Below are 19,063 nucleotides of genomic sequence, written 5' to 3' on the forward strand. Positions count from 1 at the left end.
CAGGACAGTGCGTTGTATGGCAATCTCTTTTGGGGGAACACGCAGCGGCTGTTTTGGGGATCAATTTACCCCATGGGGTCACTTCTGTCATCTAAATGACTTTTCCACTGAGAATGGAGCACAAGCTCGTGGGACAAGATCCCTGGAAGCTGCAAAAGGGGGCAGTGGCCACCAGGGAACCCCACCTCCTACACACCCCAGTGCAAACCACCTTGGAGTCGTTCTCAGTGGACGCCCCACTTTACCGGGAGACGTGCCCACAGGCCCTGCGCCCAGGCGCCAGCCCCGGGGGTGCGTCCAACCCCGTTTCTCATGCGGACAGGCACTGGGGGCCTCTGTCATTATGCATTCATCTTTCCCAACGTTCCCCCAAAGTGGGGTCCAGGCCAAAGCCCAGGGGAGCTTTCCCATGCCTCAGGCAGGCCCCTGACCTCCCCCAGAGCCGCCAAGTGATCAGAGATCATGGGGAAACAGGCTGGGGTGACCTTCCCAGGCGCTGTTTAGAGGGTCTTAGGGGAGCTGCCAGACTTGGCTGCTGGCTGGGCACCGCCACCAGGGCCCTGGCGGGCCGCTGGGCCCTGACCGCTGGCCACCACAGACCCATGAAGGCCAAGGGGGGAGACAAGGGTGTGTAGGGCCCACAGAGCACACTGGGTTGGCCCAGGGGTGCCCTGGCAGAAGCTGGCCACTGCCGGGAGGAGGCACTGAGGACCCCCGCAGCCATGATAAGGCAACAGGCCCACACAGGGATGTGTGAGCCGGAACATCTGCCCTGAGTAGCCGCCGCGCCTCTCTGCCTGTGACGGCGACCCTCCCGCAGGCTGGCCCAGGACGGGGAGGGCCACGGCTTGGCCTGCACCCCTCGGGGCTGGCCTTCCACAGCACCGCCTGGGGGCACCCGCCTGGGGAGGCGCTGTCCCGAGGCCTCGGGGCTCCGGCGTCCCTGGCCCCACGGCACCGTCCCCCGCTGTCCGGCAGTCCTGCGGGGAGCCCGCTGCGCGGGTGGAAAGTGGCGTATCTGCCTGCTTCTCGCAGCTCCTGGACTCGAGGGCGAGGCGCGGCGGCCCTGAGCATGGGGTGGCGCTTCTCCTCCTCCGCTCCAGTCCCGGGTTCTGGGCCGTCCCTCCTCGAGGGCTGCTCCCAGAGGGGGCCCCCGACAGGCCGGCGCCGGCGGAGGGCCCTGTGGGGCCCGGGCGGACATGCTGAACCCCCCATCTGGCTCAGGCCATGGGCCTCAGGGCAGTGCGCAGGTGGAGAGCAGGGAGGGCTTCCAGGAGGAGGCAGGGCTGGGCGAGGCCCGTGGCAGACTGGACTCCTGCTGGGGGCTAGACGGAGCCCCGCAGGGGTGGGTGGGGGCGAGCTGGGCAGGGCTCGGGCACCATCCAGCCGGGTGAGGGGACATGCCAAGAGGCGGCAGAACCGCAGGGCTGGAGACTGGTCTGGGTGTGGCAGGGAGAGGAGTCAGGATGACTCCAGAGATGGGGGGCAGGGCCACCTGGGAATGACAGGAGGGAGGAGCCGGGTGTGGTTACGGCAGAGGAGAGTCCCAGCGCGGCCCCTAGTGGCACCTGGGCCAGCCCCCCTGACATGCCGCACCCTGTCTGGCTATGGAACACCGTGGCCCGCCAGAAAGATGCGCCTCCCTGCTCCTGCCCACGGCCCAGGCTGCCCCTGGCCCCGCCACCCCCGGCCCGGCAGCCCGGCCAGTCGGGGGAGACTCTGCCATTCAGGCTGCGAGAGGGGCTCGGCCTCCGGGGCTGGCACTTCCCAGCTGGAGCACGCAGGGGTTCCACGAGGTCGCCCCAGATCCGAGCCGGCAGGGCCCGGCACACAGAGGGGCTCTGTTCCCAGGAGACAAAGCAGAGCTTGGGTGCTGGGTGGCGCCTGCTGGCCTCCCTGCCCGCCCCCCGTGTGTCTCCGGGGCGCGGGGGACTGGGCGGAGGGGGTGGGGCTGGCCAGAGAGCCCGCCGGCCCCCATAAATCACCGCGCAGGCTTCATGACGATCTGGGCACTTAAGCTCCCCTCTCTTCTCTCCCCTCCCCTGGGGACTCGGCTTCGTTTCCCACATCGCCCGTCTGAGCCAGCCTGGCCTGCGCTGCAGCCCCCGCCCCGGCACGCTGGGGCCTGTGCGGCGCGGAGGGTGGCGGCTGCGGGGTTGTGATGGGCCAGACTGAAGTTCCGTCCTGTCCAGGGCAGACGCCGCACGTGTGCCGCCCCTTCCTTGGTGGTCTGCGACGACCCCCAGGGTCTCCTGGCGAATCTTGTGGCCTCGGGCGGGGAGGCCAGGCCCAAGGTGGGGAGCGGGGTAGACTGGACCGGGAGCCCCGCCTAGGAGAGGCCGGCCACCCAGGGCCTGCCCCTGCAATTCCCAGTGACCTCGGGAGAGGTCAGGCCTGCCCACTGCCCCGGGGCCAGGCCAGGTGAGTGCCAGCCCCATCCCCAGGAGGCCCCCGGAGGGTGCGGTTCGGAGCCACCCCTGCCTCATCCCCACACTTTTCTCCACAGTGTACAGATGAGGCGCTGAGGCCTGGGGGGGAGAGCAACCCGCCCAGCCCACTGTGGCCACCAGGAAAGTCCCCCAGCGGAGTCCGCCCCAGGGGCTCCGCACTTCACACCAACAGGAGCTGAGAACCCCCATCCGCACGGCGGGAAGCCCCCCACAGCCGCGAAGCTCGTCCCAGACTCCCAGGGGCTGCAGGGAAGACGCCCCGGGTCTGGCTGGGTCTGGGGCGTCTCCCGGAGGGCGCGGGGTGGGGGGCTTCGAGGCCCGGCGTCTCATCCTCTGCCCATACTCCGGCCTCCGAGCGGCTGTCCAGGCCTGCAGGCTCGTCCTGGGCACCCTTCACACCCATGACCTCAGTGCCCACGCCAGGTCGCTGGCACCGCACGATGCCAGGCGGAGCTGCCCAGGTTCAGCCGCCCAAAGGGGCCGGCCTCCCCCCGCGCATGGGCCCAAGCGGCCCTCAGCTGGCCGGGCCCGTGACCACGATCTCGCCAGACCCTTGGCTCCCGCGGAAACCACCAGCCAGACGGGGCAGGGGAGCTGGCCTCGGCTTTCAGCGCTGCCAGGAGCTGGAGGGACGGTTGGACCCGCTCCTTGTACAGCTGGGTAAACTGAGGCCCAGAGTGAAAGGGACTCACTCAAGGTCCCCAGGACTCCACGGCCCAGCCAGGATGCGGGCACAGGAGGCTCCGGGCCTGGCCAGGGCTGTCCTTGCAGCTGCTGGTCCCGGGTGAGGAAGGTGGGGTCTGAGCCAGGGCCGTGAGGACTAGGAGCTGCGGCCCTCGGTGTGGCCACTCGCTCTGCCCATGGGCAGGCCCCCGGGTCCCTTGGCACGGAGGCCAGTGCTCAGAGCATGTGGAGAGGAACCCCTGGGGCGGCCTTGAACTCGGGGGCAGGGCTGGGGAAAGCAGGCTGCGAATGGAAACAGTCAGGGCCCACAGGCAGTGGGAGGCCCCCTCCCGCGGTTTCCATGGGGATGGAGCCCGGAGGCGGAGCTCTGGCAGGGCTGCGGCAGCAGATGTGGCTGGTGCGGGGCTGCGTGGGGCGCTGGAGGGGCGGGCTGTGCCTGGCAGCGGAGCCCCGGGACGTGGCAGCAGCTGGCGTGGGGCAAGCGGGAGCTTCGGGCCACCGGCCCCAGGAGGCCCCCGGACCTCTGTCCCCAGGAGGTCCCCACTGGGTTGGGCACAGCCCACCGCACCCGGGTGGGCCTCCGGGAGGCCTGTTGCTGGTGACATGAAGCCCCCGTCCCAGGGAGGCCCCTGCGGAGCCCCGGCGTGGACCCACCACCCATAGGGCTGCGGTCCCATCCGGAAGGTGATGCGGGCCCCCTCGGCTCCCAGCTGCTCTGCGGGTGTCCAGGCCCGCTCCCTGCTGCTCTGCGTGGTGCCCTGGCATCAGGCAAGGACTGGGCAACTCTGAGACGACAGGGGGCCAGGCCACAGGGACCCCATGGACCTGACAGTCCTGGCCACTTCAGAGGTGGCTTCATGGTACCTGTCCTGCCCAGACGTGCCCCCCGGTGCCCAGGCCCTCCCCTCACCCAGCTGCCAAGCAGACCCAGTGGGGGCCGACGACCCCGACCCCTGTAGATCACAGGCCCGGGGCAGAGGGGTGTGTTCCCCAGAGTGTCGGCGCCCAGTGAGCAGGAGACACCAGAACCCGGGGCTGCTGACGGACACCGCAGGCTCCCGGCACGGGGGAGGGTCTGCACTGGGCACGCGGCAGCCCATCTCGGGAATGCTAGAAGTTGCGGCTTCTGGTTTTCACAGCCTGATACCCGGCATCTGGACGGGAGCAAGCGGGAGGCCCACGCGCACCCCCTCCTACGGGAAGCCCGGCGCTGTCCAGACGGGCCGCGGCCCTCGAGTCACAAAGGCCTGGCGCTCCTGCCCAGCAGGGCACACGGGGGCTTTGCCAATCCAGCCCGAAGGCCTGGGATCCTGGGGATGCCTACGTCCAGTGAGAACATGGCCCCCAAGGAGGGGGGCAAATCCTGACTCCCCCCTGGAGCAGAACTCCAGTCCACGGCGGGTCCTTCTGCACTGGGCGCCTGGGGACCTGGGGCGGCTGGCACCCATGGGAGACTGAACACACATGGGCCCTGCACAGGCCTGTGCCCACCGGGCAGGAGGGGACCCAGATCTGCATGCAGGCTCTGCGCCCACGAGCTGTACGACTCTGGGGGTGCCCCGTCTCTCTGAGCCTCTCAGTCCCTCTTAGGGGAACTGTTAGCGCCACCGTCCCCCGGGCAGGACCAAGTCCTCCCGTCTCCTCCATTTTCCGGCGCTGAAGCCGCGCTGGCCGGGCGCCTCTGGCTGGATGGTGACGTGAAACCGACTGGGCAGGTTACACCGAGCTGTGATGTTTGCAAAATGGATGAAAGTACCCAGCGCCGGGCCTGGCGCGGAGTAGGTCACGGAGGCTAGTCCCCACGCTGCAGAGCCGCACGCCGCGTCCAGCTGGCACCCACTGCCCTTGGGAGCCCAGGGCCCGCCTGCCTCCCCTAGGCCACGGCAGGGGGTGCTGTCCAGTCCTGGTGACTGGACACTGACTGTGGCAGCCACACCTGCCCTCCCGGTACCTGCCGCGGTGCCTGGCCACACGCCCGGCCCAGGAGTGCCCACCAATGGCTACTTCCTTGCCTGCCGGCACGGTCCAAGGGCCAGGCAGCCCAGCAGCTAGGCCTTGGCGGGCGAGTCCATCACGCTGGTGTCCAGCAGCCGGGGGCGGGGGGTGGGTGGTGTGAGGCCCAAGGCCCACCCGCAGGGGCCCGGGCCCAGGGCCTGGCTTGTGACTTACTCTTTGTGCATTCACAACAGAGATGCCAGCGGAGGCGCCGTCTCTAGGCGCGGAAGCCTCTGCTGCCCGCGGTGGGCAGGCCTGGAGCACCGGGCCAGGCCAGGCTCCTCGCCCTGTCCATCCTGCTGAAGCAGCGGGGCGCCGGGAGGCTCTGGCGGTGGGACTGGCGGGCAATGGCGGGAACGCCCCGCCTGCCCCCAGGATCCCTCCACCCACGCCTGGGCGGAAGTGCGGGCACACCCACCGCAGGAATCCTGGGCAGGGCTGGGCTCCCAGGAAACTGGGCCAGAGGTTCCCTGGCACAGGTCCCCTCCCGGCCCCACCAGCTGCTCCCGCCTGGGGTTTGCAGGCCCAGCTCAGACTCAGGACCAGACCGGGGACCCTCTCCCAGGCCCCAGCAGCTGGGTCCCCGCGGGCCAGCCCCGCACGCAGGCAATGCCATCACACTTCACTCCACGGGAGCCTGGGGGTGGATGGGCCCCCGCCCCCTCCAGTGGGGAGACCGAGGCCAGGGGGGCAGGTAGCTCACCTGAGAGCCCGGGGCTCGGGTCTTTTCCTGGAAGGCCAGAGGGAAACAAGCCAACCGCAGGCGACACTCGCACGGCCCCTTCCCAGAGGGTTCGGGGTCTCTTCATGCCCCAAGACCCCGTCCCTGATGGGGAAACAGGACCTGCTAGGCCCCGGGGCCCAGCCCGCGTGCGCACACGGACTCACACGCGCGTGCCCGCAAGCACATGTGCACGCAGCTCAAACACACGTGCTCACACACGTGCATGCACAGCCTGCCGGGAGGGCCAGCGCTGGTAGCCACTTCTTGGAAGAGGGCCGCCAGCATGTGACCAGCCCACCCCAGGGCCTTCCGGCCTCCTCCCTTGGCCCGCCTTCCCGGTCCTGTTCTGGGCCTGCCTGCGCCGCCATTTCCTCTGGGGCCCGGAGGCTCTTCCACTCCTCCCAGCCTGCAAATGGCCGGCGCCCAGAGCTCCTGTCCCCGCGGAGGCAGAGAGCGCCTGGCCAGGGCCCAGAGTGGGGCCGGCCCGGCCCAGGGGCGTTCTCTCACCTACGGGAGCCCAGGGCCTGGGCAGCCATCCACCTACCGCCGCGGGGCCGGCCTGCGCCCAGGACAGTGACCTCCCACCCCAGGGCAGCAGAGCGCTGGGCCGGGGCGTCCGGGGAGTGGCCTGAGGGTCCCTACCCGGAGGAGTGAGGAGGCAGGTGGACACCAGCCACCTCTGGAACCACGACGACAGGCGGCAGAGACTGGACAGTGTGGATGCAGGCGTGTTACGTGCTCACGCCACCAGCACACGCATGCACACACACGTGGCCACTGCGGGGCCCACATGCCACCACTCACCATGGGGACACGGGTCTGGACGGACGCTCCTGACCCTCCCCGCAGGCTGTACCCCGAGACCCCACGGGATGGGGTCTTGGCCCACCCAGGGGGCTGATGGCATTTGCGGGGCGGTCTCCGGGCACCGTCCAGGGCTTTACAGGTGCAGCAGCCATGAGGTGGGGACACTCACCGCGCCCAGTGTACAAAAGGGGAAACTGAGGCTCAGGGGGGCAAAATGACTCAGCTGTGATCAGCACAGTTGGAAAATAACGACGACTCCGTGTGGACCCCGCTGGGGTTCCCGGCTCCACGCTTCCCCGCTCTGCGAGCACCAGTGTGGACGTGCCTGGGGGGCGCTCAGCACCCAGGGGCGTCCCCTCGCTGCTACACTGGGACTCTGAGGACCCCAGGCCCGGCCCGGTCCAGGCCGCCTCAGGTGCAGGCCCAGTGCTGGGCGGGGGTCCATCTGCGGGAGCAGACCCCAGCCCCACAGCGTGAGGTGGCTAAAAGCCCGAGCGGGGCTCCCCAGCAGTCCTGGGCAATTTCATCAACTTGTCCTGTTTCCCGCTAGCCCCCAACATCCGTGCCCACAGGTAGGCGGCCTTAAAGAAACAAGGCTCACCGGGGCAGGTCTATTAAGGAGCAGGCTGGGGCGGGGGTGGGGGGCTGCAGGGCACAGCCCCAGCCCAGCCTTCCCTCCCTGCAGCCGCAGGCGGGCTCTGCCTCAATCTCAATCCAGAATCCAGAAACTCAGAAGCAAACACAGAACCAGGAGGGGGCAAAAAAAGAACCCTCAGAACTGATGACATCATAATGTGGGCAAATTTGCAAAATAAACAGCTAGCATTATTTGCAAATTATTGTGGCTGTAAAACTTCTCTGTCCTCACCAGGCTGATAGGGACAGATAAGACCTTACTCTGTTATCTCGCAGAGATAATTTTTTTTTAAAGTTTGCAGCTACTCTTTGCAGTTTACCTGTTGAATTTTTGTTGTTGTTTGGATTTAAAAGTGCCTTTGGAGCAGAAAAAACTTTTATCCCCTGATTTTTCATAAATATCGCAACGTGATTTTATATGAATTTGCAAACAGAGAGAAACAGAATGTCTTTCCTATACATTATTAATCCGCTGAAATCAAAAGTCCTAAATCCAACAATTTAGAACGTTAATTTAGTGTCAGGCCGTGACAACCATGAAAGGGGTGGAAGCAGCAATCCAAACACTGAGGTCCCTCTGGCCTAGGGCACGGGCAGCTTCTAAAAGGCTGCGGGGTGTTCATTTTAAATTAGTATTTTAACAAAGGTGACGGTTGCTGCTTCACCCAATTTTTCAGGGCACGGGGATGTTTTTGTACATTGATGCAACTTGTTTATTTTGACCCCAGTTCTTCAAAATTACCGACTCCACCATTGAAATACGCCGTGTGTTCCAACAAGGGCAGTCGTAACGGCAGACCGGCCCATCTGTGCTGCGAGAATGTATAATTTCAGCCTATAGTGGAATTTACACAGCGATGGTGAAAAGCTGTTATGCGTGGTGCTGTCCTAAAAAAAAAAAAAGCTGCTGCCGAGAAGTCCCGGGTGCCGGTGGGAATGCTGATATTTTGCGTGATGTTAAAAAAAAAAAAAATTCTCTGAATTTTCCTGGCGTGGGGTGCTGAGGTATCAACCACCGAAGAAACCAAGATGATCATCGAGCCCATATAACCGCCCTGGCGAGCGCTCCCCGCAGAAACCCCGCAACGGCCTCGTCTCAGCAGGAAATGCTGATTTGGAATGAAAACGCGAAGAGTAGAAATTGATTTTACGTGACTTGCCCCTACCTCGTCCAGCAAGAGCATGTGTTCATGCTCGGGAAATCTGACTGTCACCCCAGGATTCAGAATTAAATTCACCGACGTTAATTACGCCCCAAAATAATAACAATAAAAAGAAAGAAAAGAAAGAGAAAAGAGGATCATGGGCTGCTACTAAAATACAAATTCCTTAAACACGGGCCCCTCCCACCCCGCTCATCTCTGCTTCTCTGGACTCTTGCCTTTCAATTTTATCACATCCTGTTTTTTTCTAATTACTTTTATTTTGGCCCCGGAGTTTTCCTCGGTGCTGGCTAAATATTTGGGTGGAAGACGCCCCGCTTGCAGCAACAAAACGTGGCCATCGTCGGGAAAGTGTTTTCATTATCTCTGCGGCCCCAAACCTCCCGTATTGACTGCTGTCTCGCCAGAGAACAAAAGCAGCAGCGATACCCCTTGTGAGCCGAGTTGGGCTTTAATATCTGGTGGGTCGGCCCCACCGGCTGCTCGGCTCACACTCGCAGGCCCCCAGCGCCTGCAGTTAGGAAAACAAAAATGTATCGACATGGGAATTTTCCTCTTAGTTGCAATTTAGAACTTTCTGGGCCTGATTTTCCCTTTTCCATAAATCAAGGCCCCGGTCACCCTCAAGCGTGGGGAGGCCTCGGTGAAGGCGCTTTTGTCCAGGCACCAGAGGACAGAGGTGAGCTGGGAGGACTTTTCCAGAAAAGGCTCGGCAGTTCTGAAGGGCCAGGGACCCACAGGGAAACTCAGGCAGCCCCGGAGCCCAGGTGCTGGCCGGCAGTGTGGCCTGGGGGCGCACGGGTCTGCTGGCATGGGTTCAGGCCTGGCTGGTGCAGTCTGGGTCCACAGCTCTGCAGATGGGGGGCCAGGACAGATGGGGCCCTGGCAGGCCCGAATGGCACAGGCCCCCGGCTCTGCCTAGAGGTGCCCACGTGTGCCCACGCCCTCTGCGGCCAGGGTGACCAGCGGGCATGGTAGTTTGGCGGGACCCCCGGGCCTAAAAAAGTGCTTAAAAAACAAAGCCCAAAACGACCTAAAACATCCCCCACAGCGAGCCGAAAGCCGAAGGGCACACTGAGGAGAAAGTGACACGAGAGACCGGGAGAGTGCGGCCGAAGCTGCGGGCCCGCGGCTCTGGAGATGCCAAATCAAAGGGCCTCTGTGTGCAGACAAGAGCCCACCCTTCGGTGCAGCCCGGTCCCGCAGGCCAGGGTCGGCCGAGGAGGGCAGACGCCGCTGGGGTTTCCCTCTGCCACGCCTGACGACGCCAAAAATTAAAATAATAATGATGATGAGACCCCGTGACAAACCACAGCGCCGGGCTGGACGAGGAGGCCAGGCCTGCTAATAACCCCCGAAATGCTCGCTCGGAGCTAACTGAACGCGCAGCTCCGAGGGAATAACAAACATTCATTTTTATTGTGATTTTGAAAGCCCGCAGCTTTGGAGCTTAGGAATACACGGGCTCGGCGTCGGCCCTTCCCTGGAGCTCTGGAAGGGCTGGCGGAGTGGGGGTGTCTGAGATGGATTTTGAATTCTGGACAGCCAATTAGAGGGAGCGGGGAGCCGGCACCGAGCGCAAGATGGCAGAGCCCTGGCCGGCGCGAGGCAGAGGGAGGTGACTTACCAGGCGCTGGCGCCGCGCTCGCTCCAACGCCCGGGAGTGCAGGTGGCGGCCCCGGCCCGCCACGGCAGTGACCGGCAGGGAGGGCAGGGCCCGCCGGCCAGCAGGCCACCCAGTGCCGGCCTCCGGCCAGCAGGCCCAAGGGCCTCCGGCCACCGTCGTCGCCCATCGGTCCCGGGTCCTGGTCGGCACGGCCTGGCCCAGCCACCCTGCCCCCGGGGCAGGGCTGCCAGGAGCCAAGGGCTCTGGGGGAGGCCCTGCTGCCAGCCCAGGAGGACGAGGAAAATGCTACTTTTGTCTCCGGCTCTCATCTGGCACTGGCGGCCGGGGAGGGGGGGCCGGAGGCGGCCGCTGCGGCTCAGCCCCGCCCACCGGGCATTTTTGAAAGATGCTCCTGGGCGCCGGGAGGATGGCAGACGTGGCAGAGGCGGTGGGCCGGACCCCCAAACCCGCCACCGAGCAGGGGGGCTGCCCGGGTGGGAGAGGGAGGAGGCAGCAGGAACGCCTGGTCACTCGGTGGCCAGCCCAGGGAGGATCCGCAGGGAGCTGGGCCTGGCCGGCTAGGAGCCCCTGGGCTGTGGAGCAGGCTGCCTGCCTGGCCAGGCTGCTCAGGAGTCCAGGCCGCTCGGACTGGCTCTGGGCATAGAGGCCACATTGTTCCCACGCTGGGCCCTGCAGGGGAGCAGGCGGCCAGCACCCGGCTGTGCTCCCCTGCGGCCAGGCCTGAGCCCCCACCCCACTGGCTCCCGGGGCCTCCAAGGCAGTGGGATCCAGCCAGTGCTCGTAGAGGCTGTGCCTTTGGTCCAAGCGGCCACCCAACCCCAGCTTGCCACACCTCTCCCAGCCTCAGTTTCCCCAGCAAAAGCAGGGGTCAGGGCCCCCTTATCAGACTCGCTGCCTTTCCTACAGGCACCCAGCCGCGGCCACGTGGCCAGCCTGTTCCCCTAAGTCTCTTCTCTGACCCTTTATGTGCCCGGGAGCTGCGGTGATGACTGCTGGGCTATGCCCAGGCAGGGGGGCAAGGCTGCGGGGTGGCATTACCCATGTAGGCAGGGTTAGCTCTGGGCCTGAGGGATCATCAGGGAGTAACCACGGCCGGAGGCCGGCATGAGGAGCTCACCCGTGGCTCTGGGTCACCTCCTTGGCCGACTGGCCGTCCTGCCGGTAAGCATGGAGCGTGGGGTGGGCACCCAGTAGCTGAGTTCCCTGCTGCCTGGGCCACATTTTGATTCAACCCTGCTCAGAGCCGGCTGTGCCCACAGCCATGGGGGGATGGTGGGAGGAAGGAAGCGCCCGGGGGGCCTCTGGGCGCGGGGCCCTGGCCTCACGCACACGGCCACGTGACCAGCTCGCCAGCTGACGCCAGAGACAAAGCAGGTAGGATTCCGATGCCACGCGCTCCACCAGGAACGCCGGGAATTCCGCTCTGAGAGCGGCTTGGCACAGCTGCCAGCAGCCTGCCCCGGAGGACAGGGCCTCCGAGCTCCGTGGGGAGGACATGATGACCTGGGGGGCCATTTTGGGACCAGTCCAGATGTGGGAGCCGAGGCAGGAGCTGGGTTACGACTGCAGGAGAAGGTGGGCACCCCCACCCTGGCTCACGCTGTATGCGCGCGCACGCACACACACACACACACACACACACACACTGTCACCACCATCAGAGGTGCCCGCTGCTGGGCCCAGCTGGCTGCCCGGCGAGCACGGCCTCCATGCATGGCCATCGTGGGGCTCAGGACACGGCACACCAGCCGGGGCGGCACGCAGCCAGGCCCTCGGAGCTGCGAGTCGGGATCGGGAGGGGTGGCAGAGTTGGGCCAGGACCCATCAACAAGTCCTCCTCCCGAGGTGACATCCAGACACCGGACGGGCGAGGCCACACCTGTCCCCGCAGGCCACACGGGCAGGTCTGGAGGTGCGCGGCCTCGCGGTGTCCAGGCGTCTCTCACCCAGCCCCGCACCATCGTGTTATTATACTTTAAAATGTAATTATAAAAGGCTGATTCGAATGTAAATCTCTCCCTTAAACACAAGGATCTGGGGGGAGAGCCCTGAATCAGCAGGTAAACATTTCAGCTCGCTGCTGCCCCTGCCACCTGCAATCCCAGAAGCGAGGACGGCGTCGCACGAAACCGCCGGCAGCAGAGGCCAGATCACGAGCAGCCCGGCCCCGTCTGCCTTATGAGAAGGCGCCGTCCCCTGCCGGCCAGCGCACGGTCCTGACCACAGCGACAGGTGTCTCCACGCGGCCACGGCCTCCACCGGTTGCGTCTCCGCTCAGCAAACCTTGCAGCCGGCGACGCAGCAGCGGGTGCGGCCGGGCTGGCGGCCACCACCGGCTCTGGCCCGGCCCGAAGGCCAGGCTCACCGCAGCCCCCGCCCGCACCTCACGACAAGGCCGCCCGCCCTGCACGGAAGCCTGTGTTTTAGGGCTTTTCTGTCCCGTGTGACAAGATTTCAACTTCACTCATTGTGCCCGCGGCCTCGGGGCTGTGCTGGTCACGTCCCAAAGAGCCCCCTCGCGGCTCCGGTGGGGGCGGGGCCGGGGCAGCAGGCGACCAGGCCTCTGATAAGAGCGTCCAGGTTTGTTTGTTTTTTTTTTTTTAGAAAAGATGGAACAGCAGTTTTGAAAAACAAGACGTTTTTAAGTCACATAGTTTCACTCGCCAGCAAGGTCTGGGGTTCAGCAAAGTCTGGGCGGTGCGGGGGTAGGTGCCCCTCCTCCACCCAGCGGCCACTCCCTCCCCGTCCTCCGCCCCTCACCTGGCAGGTCCACTGCCGCCCTCCCGGGAAGGCGCCCATGACGAGCCCCGACTGGATCCATCCTCTGAGTCCCGACGCGGGCCTGGACCTGGGCCCGGCCTCCCGGCGCCTCCCCGGCGGGTGGAAGCTGCGACTCCCGCCGGAAGGGAGCTCGGCGGAGAAGGGAGAGGGGCCGGCGCCCGGGCCGGCCTCACAGCGACATTTGTCTGTTCTGTTCATTCAGGAAGCAGCCCCCGGGTCCCCCCGGGGCGCACAGGCCGGCCCGTCCAGCCAGAGTCAGGCCACGCATTCCGACGACCTGCAGGTTGTGCCCAAGAAGATCCCTGGACAGTCCCCAGCCATGTCCAGAAGCGCTCTGGCGGCCTCCGCTGGCCCCGCACGGGCCCTGTCTGCCCTGCTTCCACCTCCGGCTCCCCGCCAGGCCCGACCGGGGGAGCCCATCCCGGCCATGATCCCGAACCCAGGCGCTGCCTGGGGTGGCGAGTGCGCCCTGCCGCCTCCCCAAAGGAAAATAAGGATCCCCTTGTGCAAGTTTCACCCCCATTCAACAAAGAGAGCCGGCTGCCCGCTGACGCCCCGAAGCCTCGGCCCCGAGGCCGCTCCTCTCCTTTTCCATAAATCTCTGCCCTGACCGCACTCTCGGGGCCCGCGACACCCAGACACTGAGCTCCACTGTCCCGGCCAACGGGACGCTGGGCGGCCCTGAAAATAAATATTTCCTATAAAAGAGCCATTGTCTCTGGGGGAGACGATTGTTGCTTTCCTCCCCCTGGTGCTGCGGCCTCCAGGGCTCGGCGGCGGCACCCAGGGGTCTTTCGTGCTGCAGGTGCTGAGAAAGGGAGCCTGGCAGGGGCTTCCCGACCATCGACTGCAAGCGGAGAGGCGCCCGAGCCAGCGTTCTGGCTCACGTGCGCCCACGCCCCCCAAAGAACAATGGGCTCGTCAGGGTGGTGGGACCCGCCCAGGGCGCGGCCACGCGCGCCAGCCTGGACTGCAGGGAGCTGGTGCGGGCGCTTGGGACCCCCGCCGCCAGGCTGCTGACCCTGTGCTTCCCCGTTCCTGAAGACATGGGGTGAGGTCGGGCCCCGGGGCCTGCACTCGGGTGCTTCCTCCCAGGCCTTCCTCGGGGAGCGGCACATCCCCAAGCCAGGGCCAGGCCCCCTGCCGCGCGCCCAGTCCCGGGCTAGGCAGCCGGGCTGTGTGGTCCTGGCAGCGGCGGCCGCGCTGTCTCCTTGAGGTGCTTTTGCGGCCAGCCGGGCGGGCGGAGAGGGCCGCGCTCCGGGCGCCTCTCCTGATGAGACCCACGCCAGGGCCTGCTCTGAGAAGCTCAACAATGTAATAACCCGCAAAACGGGCGGCGACTGTCACTTACGGCGACATTCACAGCAGCAGCAGCAGCAGCAGCGACAGCCGTGCGGCCCCGTGCCGGGAGGGGCCTGCGGAGGTAAAGTCTCCGCACCCCAACCCCACCCCGTGACTCTTAGGCCATGCAGGGCCCAGGCCCGGGTGCGGGGGCTTGTCCGGGGCAGAGACCAGAGCTCCTGTGGGCCAGGACACCAGCCGGCGGGGAGACCCAGAGAGTCTCCTCTCCAGACCTGCACACGCGTTCCTGGTCCGCGCCACCGGGCATGCGACTGTAAGCTGCCTCCTGCCTGGCCTGGAAGGGCCGCCTTCCCTTCCCAAACATGGCCCTGGACCCAGGGAGCTGCCCACCCAGGAGGGAAAAGCCCTCCAGACCCCCCCCCCCCCCACCCCACAGGCTTCCTTCTAACCAGGCCCGTCGCTAACCCTGGAGGCCTCCTGCGGTGGGAGCAGGAGGGACAGGACGGCCGCCTCGGCCAGGGGCAGACGCCGACCCCCAAGGCCGCCCTGGGGCAAAGCTGCCCGCACTCCCGCTGCCTGACTTGCTCACACCACCACCGGGGACCCTCCTCGCCCCGGGCAGCAGGCCTCTGCCAGCCCTGGAGCCCCTCGCCAGGGAGGATCGGGCGTCTCTGCGTGCCAGAGACAGGGCACGGTTTAAAACAAAAACTGGGCTACCGGGGCCAGTCTCCCGCCTGCCGGCCGCCGTCCATCAGACCCCGTCCCCGTTCAGTGCCTTCCTCCTGGTCAGGCAGCAGCGAGACAGCACAGCACTCACGTAAACAAGCGCAGTTTCGTTTTCAGGGCCCCGGCTCCGGGCGTCACAACAATAAACTGGCTGACACGGCCCAGGTGGCTAAAAAAAAAACCCCTGGGGGGCCGAGCTGCTATTGGAGCCCGGCTGGCTCTGGGCAGGGAGGCCAAGGCTGGGCGGGCGCGAGGGTGCACGGGCAGGCCGCTACGGGGGTCCCCCACGCTGGCTGCAGAATCCCAGATCCATCACAGCCCACGGCTCGGGGACTCTGGCAAGGAGGGGGCCTCTGGAGCTCAGATGAGAGACGACCCCCCAAAAGGGCATTTCCTTGGGCGCTCAGGTCTCTCTGCCCCCCAAGCCTGGCCTTGGAGAGACAGAAGCAACAGTGGATGCCCCTTGTTTGGGGCTCCACTTCACTCCCGGGGGCCGCCCCACCATTCCCTCCGTGAAGGGACACGTCACAGTCGTCCGCGGACCGGGGAGACGCCTCCTGCGACCTGCAGGCCCGGCGGCACGGAGCCCGGGCCCCCATCACCGTGACCTCGTCCCCGTCGGCTGCACACGAGGCCAGCTCCCGGGCGCGCGCTGCGCCCGCTCCTGCGCTCACTCCCCAACGCCCACCCGGGCTTTGCCCCTGACAGATGCATAAATAAAAACTTAAAATGGGGAGGAGGGCATGACCTAACAGAAAAAGCCCCGGCCAGATGAACCCCACGGTGAGGGGGCAAACTTTTGGCCAGGGCTGGCCAGGCCGTGGGGCCGGCCCCGTGCTCCCCCCAGATCTCCGCGGGGTCTGGGCCCCCCGGCGGCCAGCGGAGGAAGGCGCAGAGCAGGCCTGCTGCTCGGGCCTCTGCCCCCGCCCCCAGGAGTACCAGCTCGCAGTTCTGGGGTGTTACGGAAAGAGATCCAAACCCCGTTATTTTGTGGTCAGAGCACCCAGCAAGGTTATCCAAACCACATCAAGGAGGTGGGGAGTCGGGGGAGTCACCTCTGCCACCACAGGGCCCGCTGCTCAGCCACAGGCTGCGTCTCAACAGGACAGGCCGGCGCCACGCGCACAGGCATCTGGGCCCCAGCAGCGCCAGCGAGGGCCAGCGCCAGGCGGGCAGCGCCAGCCTGCACGGGGCCCCGGGCTCCCAGACCCAACTTTGAAGAAATTAATTTCAGGGTTCCCGCCGGGCCTCGTGAGCGCGGCAAAGCACACCCCTCCGGGCCCCCGGGGCCCCCACGCTCTCCAGGGCCGCTGCCTGGCCCGCGGGTGAGCCCCTATAAAGGCGAGTTACTGCAAAAAGTTACGAGTTGTTTTTCGTTTTATGCCACTATAAACAACAGCTCGCACCAGAGCGTTCGCTCGAGAGGCCCGATCGCCACCGGTGCCCGGCCAGGGCCCGCGGCCCGGCTCGCCGTGAATGCCCACCGGCGGGACAACAGGCAGCGGCGCGGGCTGGGCAGTGAACGGGAGATTTCAGCTTTTCAAGCCGGGGCTGTCGCTTCCCAGGAGCCTCTCCAGACACCTCGGACCTGGAAACTGTTTTCTCTCCTCGCGCCAGGCTCAGGCGCCTGCCCGGGCTGCTCTGCGCGCGCTCCGCGAGGTTCCCCTGCCAGGGTCCGCGCCCCGGACGGAGGCCAGAGGCTCAGGTTCACGAAGGCCAAGTGGCAGGGCTGTGGCGAGGGCCGCCCGAGCTCTCGGTCCCCAGCCTCGGTCCTGCGGCCGCCGCGCGCGGCCGGCCCCCTCCGGGGCGCTTCTTGGAAACCCCGTCATTAATATTTAAATATTCACTAAGTAGCGAAAGTGAGAAACGCACTTACCGGCCTCCGGAGTCGCCCGCGCCCGACGCGCCGGGGCGCAGCGGGCAGCCCTGCCCGGGCCGGGCCGGGGCGCAGGCGGCGCCCGCGCTGGTGCCCGCGCCGCCCGCACAGGCCCTCGGCGGCGGGGCGCAGTCCCGGCGCCCCCGGCGCCCGCCCCCCGCGTCCGCACGGCGGGCGGCGCAGCGGTGCCACCTCGGGCAACTCTTCCTGCGGCGCCGGGCGGCTCGTGCCAGGCCCGCCGGGCCCCGCGCCGGCCGCCCCGCCGCTCCGGCGCCCGCGCCCGCGTCTCCGGGCGGCCGGACCCCGCCGCGCGCCTTCCCGGGCCGGGCCCGCGCCCGTGGCCGGCGCCGCGAGGACCTTTGTCCGTGCGAAAGCGAAAGCGCGGCGGGCCGGGGCCCACGCCCTGCCGCGGGGGTCCGGCCGGCGCCCCGCGACTTTCTCCAAGTTCGCGCGCGCCCCGGGGCGGGCGGGCGCGGGCGGCTGCGGCCGGGCCGTCGGCGCGGGGGGCGGGCGCGGGCGGGGCGGGCCGGGCCGGGCCGGGCCGGGGGCACAATGGGCGCCGCGGGGCGGGCGCGGGGCGCGGGCGCGGGGCCGGCGGCCGCTCGTCTGGCGCGGCCCGGGCGCCGAATGCGGCGGCGCTTGGCACAGACGCGCCGCGCGCCCGGTGCATGCTAATGGCCGGCGGCCGCGCCATGAATTATTCAGCAGCGGCGCGGCCGGGGGAGCCGGCGAGGGCGGCCCGGCCCGCGCGCCCCCCGCCCCGGGCGCCGCGGCCACTTCCCAAACTTTCCCGGCGGCACCGGGACCGGCCCCCGCGGCGCCGTCCCCGCCCGAGCGCGCCGGCCGCGCTTCCCCTGTTGCCGCCTATTTTATGTCTTTTGTCTCGGAGTTGGCACCTGTCCCAGAGCGCGTTTCCCTGCCCACCCCTTCGCCGCCGCGCGCGGGCGGGGCCGGCCGGGAGGGGCGCGGGCCGGGCGCCGTGGCCCGCGCCGGGGGGCGCCGGGGGGCGGCGGGGCCCGCGCCCGGCACCCGGGTCCGCGGGGAGCCCGGGGCGGCGGCGGCGCCCGCCACGCCAAGAGGCCGCCCGGGGCCCGGCCGCGCCGCGGCGGGCGAGCGCCCCGCGCCCCGCGCCCCGCGCCCCCCGCCCCCGCCGCGCCCCCGCCCCCCGGGCCCGCGGGCGGGGCGAGCAGCGGATTCGCCGCCCGCGCCCCGCGCCTGCCCGCAGCCCCGCGCGCGCCCCCGCCCGGCGCCCCGCCCGCGCCCCGCCGGCCCCGCCCGCGCCCGCGCCCGCCGCCGCCCGCGTGGGGCCGCCGCCCGGCTGCGCGCCCCCCTGCCCGGCCCGCCGCGAGGGCAGTGGGCGAGCCCGGCCGGCCCCCGCCCCTGGCACCGAGGCGGCTGCCCGCGCGCGCCCGCGGCCGCGCTCCCGGGCCCGGCTGCCATGATTGCGGGCCGCGGGGCGCGCGCCCGCGCCCGGCCCGGCTCGGGGACCTGGGCGGACCGACGGGCCGGGCCGGGCCGGGCCGCAGCCGCGTGCGCGCCGCCGAGCGCGGCCGGGGCGCGGGGCTGGACTCCGCCGCGGCCACGGCGCGCCGCCCGGGAGCGCTAGGCGAGGCCCGGCCCGGACTCGGGGTCCACCGCGGCGGCAGACGTGTCCCCGCGCCGGGCGCGCGCCAGGGCGACCCCGCCGCGGCTCCTGGGCACCGCGGCCCGTCGAAGGGAGGGGCGCGGTGCCCGGCGGGGTGGGGTGGGGTGGGGGTGGGGCGCGGGCGGGCGGGGTGCGCGCGAACTGGCGACGTGGAGGGGGCGCAAGGTGCCTGGCAGCGTGGGGGGGGGCACACGACGCCCGGGGAGGCGTGGGGTGGGCGGGGGCACCGTGCCCAGCGCCTCTGCCCAGCCCGAGCGTGCGTCCTGCCCGGCAGAAGCGGCCTCCTGCCCCGGCGGGCGCCCGGGGGGAGGCCCAGGCCCGGCGCTGCCCTCCCCGGCACGCGCTGCGGGCTGCCCACGCCCACCCAGCGCCGGCCCCTCCTGGGACCCGGGGGCCGTGCCCGGCGAGGTGCTGGGGTCTGGACACCGGTCAGAGGGCCGAGAGGCCCCAGCGGCTTTCCCTGCCTCCCCGGGAGCGCCTGGCGGGCTTCCCTGCCGGGCCGCGAGGCCGCCCGGCCCGGGCCACCGGGTCACTGCGCCAGCGCCTCCCCCTGCCTGGGCAGGCCCGCCTCGAGCCAGATGGACCTGGCTGTCCCTGGACGCCCACGGCGGCGGAGAAAGGAGGTCTCCTGGGCCGCATCCCAGTGT

This window comes from Talpa europaea (assembly GCF_964194135.1).
Source record: "Talpa europaea genome assembly, chromosome: 15".
Classification (NCBI taxonomy): domain Eukaryota; kingdom Metazoa; phylum Chordata; class Mammalia; order Eulipotyphla; family Talpidae; genus Talpa; species Talpa europaea.